This window comes from Octopus bimaculoides, chromosome 3, assembly GCF_001194135.2.
Source record: "Octopus bimaculoides isolate UCB-OBI-ISO-001 chromosome 3, ASM119413v2, whole genome shotgun sequence".
NCBI classification, from domain to species: domain Eukaryota; kingdom Metazoa; phylum Mollusca; class Cephalopoda; order Octopoda; family Octopodidae; genus Octopus; species Octopus bimaculoides.
In genome coordinates this window covers 33,029,216-33,036,790 of record NC_068983.1, presented here as the reverse complement: position 1 = coordinate 33,036,790, position 7,575 = coordinate 33,029,216, and positions in this window count along the sequence as shown.

The following is a 7,575-nucleotide window of genomic DNA, read 5'->3' as shown; positions in this document are numbered from 1 at the left end:
GGGACATGCTCAACTGGTTATGGTCAAACAACTGACAAGCAAATCTGTGGTATTAAGCAGAATATTTTCTGTAGCCCATCTTTTATACTAAGACAAAACAATGTACATGATAACACTTCCAATCAATTAAGATCAGAAGCCATGAGAGCCACTGCCTGGTGCATTATTATTATTATTATTATTATTATTATTATTATTATTATTATTATTATTATTATTATTACTATTATTATTATTATTATTATCATCATCATCATCATTATTATTATTAAAGCTGCGAGCAGACAGAATCGTTAGTACATCGAACTAAATGCTTAGCGGTATTTCGCCCGTCAGTACGTCCTGAGTTCAAATTCTGCCGAGGTCGACTTTGCTTATCATCCTTTCTAGGTGGATAAATTAAGTACCATTTGAGTACTGGGGGGGTCGATGTAATCGACTATCTCTCTCCTCCCAATTTCAGACCTTGTTCCTATAATAGAGATTATTATTATTATTATTATTATTATTATTATTATTATTATTATTATAATTATTATTATTATTTACTACAGAATACATAGGACGTGTTTTCAAACGCTCCAGGCTGGTGCAACTTAAAACATTTGCTTACACCGGTTTGATGATTTTTTGCATTATTTATTTTATTCTAAGTTGTCAATAGAAACACCAGGAACTTGTTACTGGTTTTTTGTAGTTGTTTAGCCTTTCGAGGGGCTATATTCGACCCACCAAATAAGTTATGTGGGCATTTAATTTAATTTAATGAAACACAACTCAATAAGATGGCGGAGTGTGTTTTGAGAGAGTTGCGAAAAAGAAAATTGTCCCTCCCACGAATCTGGTGATTACTGAAGATTCCCTTCTTCCTTCCGTTACTGGGAACAATACAGGAGAAATGGAGGAGAAAAAGGAGACTCGAATAGTACAAAGACCACTTCGTAGTAGTAGGAACAGTAGCAGTAACAGCAACAGCAGCATTAGTAGTAGTGGTAGCAACAACACCAACGAAAGAAACAGCATCAGCAGCGGCAGCAGCGATGGCAACAACTGAAACAAAACCAACACCAACAATATCAACAAGAACAACGACAACAACGGCTGCTGCAGCAGCAGCAGCAGCAACACTAGCAACAACAACAACATAACCAACAACAAAAGCACATTTGTGGCAGCAGCAGCAAAAAAGAAACAACACTTCACTGAGGACCCCAGAGACAGAGATGAAATGTTGACCCTTAATTATAGAGTAGTTGAAATGTTTCTAGTGACGCAATGTGTCAAGTCAAATAAAAGTCAAAATCTCTTCACTTGCATGTGGGAAATAGGTGAAATGTGATGGATTCGTAGATGAGGAAATATGATGACCTTGTGGAAGAGCTAACAAAGGAAGGGCACTATCGCACAGTAGAGGCAGTGGAAGTTGGCATGCGAGGATTAGTCACACTTCAATGTATCAATTACCAGGTTAGCTCAGAATCAAATGTCGCAAAAGAACAGCGATGATGGAACGCCTCTCAGAGACAGCTAAGAAGAGTTCAATATAATTATGGTTATAAAGGAACAATAGGTGAACTGAAAAAGAATACTGTGAGCCACTAAACAGAAAACAGTAAGAGGGAAACCCAATTTGAAGTTCTTTCGGTGGTTTTGTGGTCAAGCGATACACACCACAGTTAAAGGGAATAAGATCATCCGAAGGCTCTGAGTTCAATCATCACTAAAGGTACATTTCGAAAACAGTAGGATACTTAGAGATCATGGCCTAAGTGGGCTCTGTTTTCTTAGTGTATCGGAAACTTACAAGCCGAAACACTTGCTTGACGGAAGTTCTTCCTCTAAGATTTCTCCTGTTGTGCGTTCGCTCCAGAGCAAGTTACCACAAACTAAAATTGTGTCAGTTAACTGCGCTTTTCCCGCTGGGTACAAAAGCCATGTGCTTTGAAGGGGAGGCTAAAATGGAATTTGTGATGTTCATTCTTTTGCCTATGGCAATTAATACTAAAACCATATAAAATTGAAACCACATAACAATTCTTACTTTCTGTGAACTATTTCTTTTACTCCACAGCTCAATGTAGTGAAAAACTATCGATATCGAAGTACTAATTATTTTTTTTCTTCCAAACCATTAATAATAGGTTGCTTGAAGTATTGGCCAAGTCTTTAAACAAATTCATTAATAATCAAATATATTTTACTGTAAACAAATTGAGGTAAGTCCGTAAAGCCAACCGATAAATGTTGTTTAGCGCCAGAAGCCATCCTGTTTTTCATCCAGACAGTGCATTTAAGATAGTAGTTATGTATTCTTCTTTTGTTGCAAACTTAAAAGCAGATATTATTACTATTATAGCAGGTCAAGCGAGCGCGAAAGGGGTCCCTTGTTTCAAGGTTCCATATGAAGTCTATGTGCAAACGGTCACGGAAGATTGTAGTAGGGTATTTTCTGTATGTGATTGAGACTTGTTAGAACAAAAATCAAGTAGGTCGTTAAGTTCTGAAGTTTTGTATATATATTTCGAGTGTGCAGCATTTCAGTATTGCCAAAACACGCTATAATACTAAGTGTTTCTAATTTCAACATCTAACATCTTCATATCTATATTTTCATGTTTTTTCTTAATTTGGATAGTTTCACTGTGTTTTGTATCAATGAATTTGATACATCAATTATGCGACATTTGTTTCAGATGGATTTTGAGGATAATAGCAGGATTTTCCTTAATATCTCGATATGAAACGGCATATCCCAGAAATTAGCGAGTATGTCATTCTCCAAGATGCTTTATCGTATATATCACAATCGTTGCTTTACTGTGAATATCCCCTAATTCTAGTATAGTTTCCAACCTTATCATTTAGGTTTATATACTCAATTTTGGCTGATACTGAGTAGCCAGAACTGATGTGATTGATTGTTTCTGCATAACCTCTACATATTTTGCGATTACTTTCTGTATTTCATTTCATAACATGTTTGGTAATTCCGAGTGCAAACGATCTGATATTGAACCACTGAGAAGCCCTTCAGCTTTAACTATTTAAATCTGAGCCTATCATCCAGCACCAAGTTTTAGTTTTATTCCGCTTTAATCAAACGTTGTAAGTAACGTCCACGTGGAGGCGTCTTTTGCATGTTATGTAGGGATATCTTGGCATGCCATTTTTGTTATTCCATGTTCAATCAATTCTTATGTTTACTATGATTTCTGATGTCATTTCTCTGCCTCAGTCATAGTGTTATATCAACTTGTTTTATATTTGTTAGTTTCTTCGAGGGCAGAAAATAGTTTTTTAATGTGCATGTAGGCGCAGGCGTAGCTGTATGGTAAGGAGCTTGCTTCCCAATCATATGGTTCAGGTTCAGTCCCGCTGCGTGGCACCTTGGGCAAGTCCCTTCTACTATATCCTCGGACCGACAAAGCTTTGTGAGTGGATTTGGTAGCCGGAAACTGAAAGAAGCTCGTCGGGTATATATATGCATACATATTTATGTGTGTTTGTGTTTGTCCTCCTGCCATAGCTTGGCAATCGATGTTGGTGTGTTTATGTCCCAGATACTTAGCGGTTCGGCAAAAGAGACCTGGGGTCGATTTCTTCGACTAAAGGTGGTGCCCCAGCATGACCGCGGTCAAACGACTGAAACGGGTAAAAGAATAAAGGTATTCAGTTAATATTTTATATAAGTTTTTCAGGTGCAGATGGTCCTACTTTCTGGTCAAAATTATCTCGATTTGTAAGTTTTTTTTAATGACCTATTTGAACTAGATTGTTTTCCTTGCTTTCCAGTCAAGATCTTATTCATTTACTTTCCATTGACGAATGATTTAACTGTAGATTATCACCGGAACAGCTGCGGTAAGATTATATATTACCTTAATTTTGGTATTTAGCTCAGTTTTTAATCATTTATCGAAAACGTTTAATTATAATTTTTCCTAAACCTTTTGTTCATTCTTCTTCAATGTGCGGTCTATTAATTTCTAAGTATTAGTAATCTGTGTTCGTTTTATTCTAACATGATATTAATGCTTTCATTAATTTCCCTCTCTTCATTATTAACTTGGCACATTCAAAGTAAATTTCATGCCAATTCCTTAACATCGCGTCCGTATCCTGTATATAACAGACTTTTCTCGGCTGCTTATTATCTGCAATGTAAAACGTAATGCCATCCATACATATAAAAGATGGGAGATTGTCATCTCAGAGCATTTGTACCTAGATTATATTGTTTGGAGTATTCATTTACAATGAGGGTTAGTTCCATTTTCACACTCCATTTGGAGTTGTACAACTGTTTTCAGTTCAGTTATGTGTTTGATGAACCTGTTTCGTCTTTTTCCTGGTTCATGTTTTCAGATTCCAAATTTATTCCGTGTTCAGACCTTTATCTTTCACACGACAGGCTTTAGTTATTTATAACTTGATTGATATGTAGCTGATCTTTGCATTTCTATGAACATTTGCAACATTCCAGAAAAGATTTTTTTTTTATTCTGGAATTATGTTTCTTTTCTTAGGTAAATATTTATCGTTTGAAAGACCATTACTGCCCAGGCTTAGGATGTGTGAGGCAACCAGGAAGATTATGCTTCTAAGATTTAATTGTTTTAGTGTTTTAACCAGTTACAAAGAAAAATGTACTTTTCTCAGCGAATCATTCAGGTACCATTCATGACTAATGCACTTGTTTGATACTTTAACCATTCTAAAGCTATTTCTTTGTCTGTTTTTTTTTTCTTGCGTCTGAGCTTCTCTTTCCTTTTTTATTTGCTCTACTCTTGTTTTTAACATCTACTCCTTCAGCAATCCGATGTACTTATATCAACCACAAATATTCTACTTTCCTTGATGTTGGCTTCCATATTGATTTTTGTCTATGCAAGTTTTGTAAAATCGTAATTTGTTTGGAGATGAGTGGATTGTTTTATTTAAAGAAGTGTTACCAGCCTCCATAACGATCGAGTGTTTGCGATTTAACAACGGCCTTTCATATCAAACGAGCTTCCACTCTTGTTTTTTTTTTCCTTTACTCATCTATATTGTATTTCTGTAATGTTTGTTTCTGTTTCCTTTTTGATATTTGCTTTTTCATTCGCAAACTCATTAACGTATTGCAATATATTCTTTTATCGTATGTCTTACTCTCTTGCAGTCTATGCTTGGTTTTCAGGCTTGCTAGTGTTTTGGTTTGATCAAGAAATATTAAGGAGGCACAGACCTTCATGACGGCTGCTACCATCATGTATTAAGTAAATTATTTAACATACCCTGAGAATATTGGTGTTCACATCTGTTGTCAGTATGTCTATAATAGTTAACGACTTCTTTCAATAACATCGACAATTTTATCACAGTGATCTTTCATTATACTGCAGAAAGATTCTCTATCGATTTGAAAACTATTAACGATTTTAATCTTTAGATTATAGTCATAATCAACGCTTCCTAATGTATTACTTTTTCTCTTAGACTTTTCTCCTATTGACTGCAATTATATTTTCATGCATTCCACTAGGTGAACAATGTGATCGGTGGAGCGTCAAACTTAATATACTGTACAAGGTTAACTGAAGGTTTATGACACAATGATCAAGGAGCGATTGTGAGTGTAGATGAAGAAAGTCTGAGTTCTCACTTAATGTAGATTTCGAGCTAATAAATTATGGATAATTTCTCAAAGTTCCTGGCTTGTCATTGTTAGGAGAGTGAAGCCTTCACCTACTGGAATAAATTCTATAATTATACGCGTAAAAAGAGCAACGACTGCATCGCAATGACAATAATCTCTCTTTTTGCTAATGTTATGCACTTTAAAAAATTACTAAATGGACAAGATGCACAGATTTTAAGTTTGAGGGTGGAGCAAAGAAGCAAACCGAACTGGTGTGTCATACACTGATACTATGCATACTGCTGCGCTGTGTACTGCTGCCCAAACGCTAGTGTCAGAATATATGGAGCGACAAAATTCGAGAGCCACAATGAAGGATGTTGACAATGAAGTTGACACTTGGTTTGTCGTCAGCTTTGCAGCACAGCCTGGGGAGGTAGGAGCGTTGAGGTAACTAGGAATGACATGTAGATTGAATGGGAATTTGATGGACAGGCAAATTATGTTGATTTACACTCGAAAGACTATACAGGGGTATTTCGATTTTGTGCCCGTCGGTGGTGAAGAAAAGGCCATGGCATTGGTGGTGTCGAAGAGAATGCTTAACTGCTATACATGTGGAAATGAGGGCCATCTGAGATCTTTCAGAATCATAGAAGGCGTATAGAGTAGATGTAGAGTTTTTCAAGCCAAGTTATATTATAATATTATCTCTGTTAACCATTGAGTATAGTATCAGAAAGCTATTTTTCACTTCCGGTTTACATTTTACTATTATGTTTTGATTAATTTATTGTAGTTCTGTTTCGTGTAAAAACAATTATATAAAGTTTTGTTGATGCTTGTTTGGTAATAAAATTTGCTTCTCATAGTTTTCATAACAATAACATATATTTTTGTTCTGTCATAATGTACCTAAAACTTCTCGCGGCAATGCGATGGTGAAAAGAGATTTGGTTGTTAATTCGATAAGTTCAAGTATCTGTGTGAAGGCTCTTTCACTAGTTCCCTTTGTTTTTTAAAATATGAATGATGGATCTTCCGTTACTGTTCGAGCGACTGAGCCTACTTTCTCAATCAATTTTTGTATATCTACAGACAATGGACGTAGTATAAACGAATTTGTTTCTTAACCACAAAGTCCTGGGTTCGATGCCATAGCGTACGATAAACAAAATCATGCAAGATATATAAGGTCTCCTGGTGTTACACACAGTCCAAGAGAATTACCTGCTAAGCACAGTTCACGTCTTTGCAACATATTATCAGTTTAGTAGCCCAGCTCAAACAGTACACTCTACATACAACACATACATCATACAATAACTTCCCAATGGAATAACTCACACAACTCAGGTCGATGAAATACCACCAAATAAACCAACGTATATTTATTAGCATAAATGATGTGCCACACTTTATTAACTTGTGCGACACACGCTCTTCATATTAATGTATCATACACAGATACTCTACATAGTTACTGCTGAACACTAAAACGCCTAATAACAATCAGTTTTTTATCTTTTACTTTGTTTTTCTCATTGGACTACAGCCATGCTGGAGCTCTGCCATGAAGAACAAATCAAACCCAGTACTTATTTTCTAAAATCTTGCACTTACTCAAACTTTCTCCATTGCCAAACAGCTACTTTAAAGAGATATTAACAAACCAACACCAGCTGCTTAGGCGAAGAAACATGCATACACCACACACGTTTATATATATGTAAAAACATATATGACTGTTACCGAATGAACAATATTTTGACATCTCGTATGTCTCCCACAAGTTCAAAATAAACATCACAATCTACTTCATTTTGGTAATATTTAAAGGACTGATGTTACTCCTCCAGAAAGTAAAGAAACAATAAGAAAAGTTGTTGTTGTTGTTGTTGTTGTTGTTGTTGTTGTTGTTGTTGTTGTTGTTGTTGTTGTTGTTGTTGTTGTTG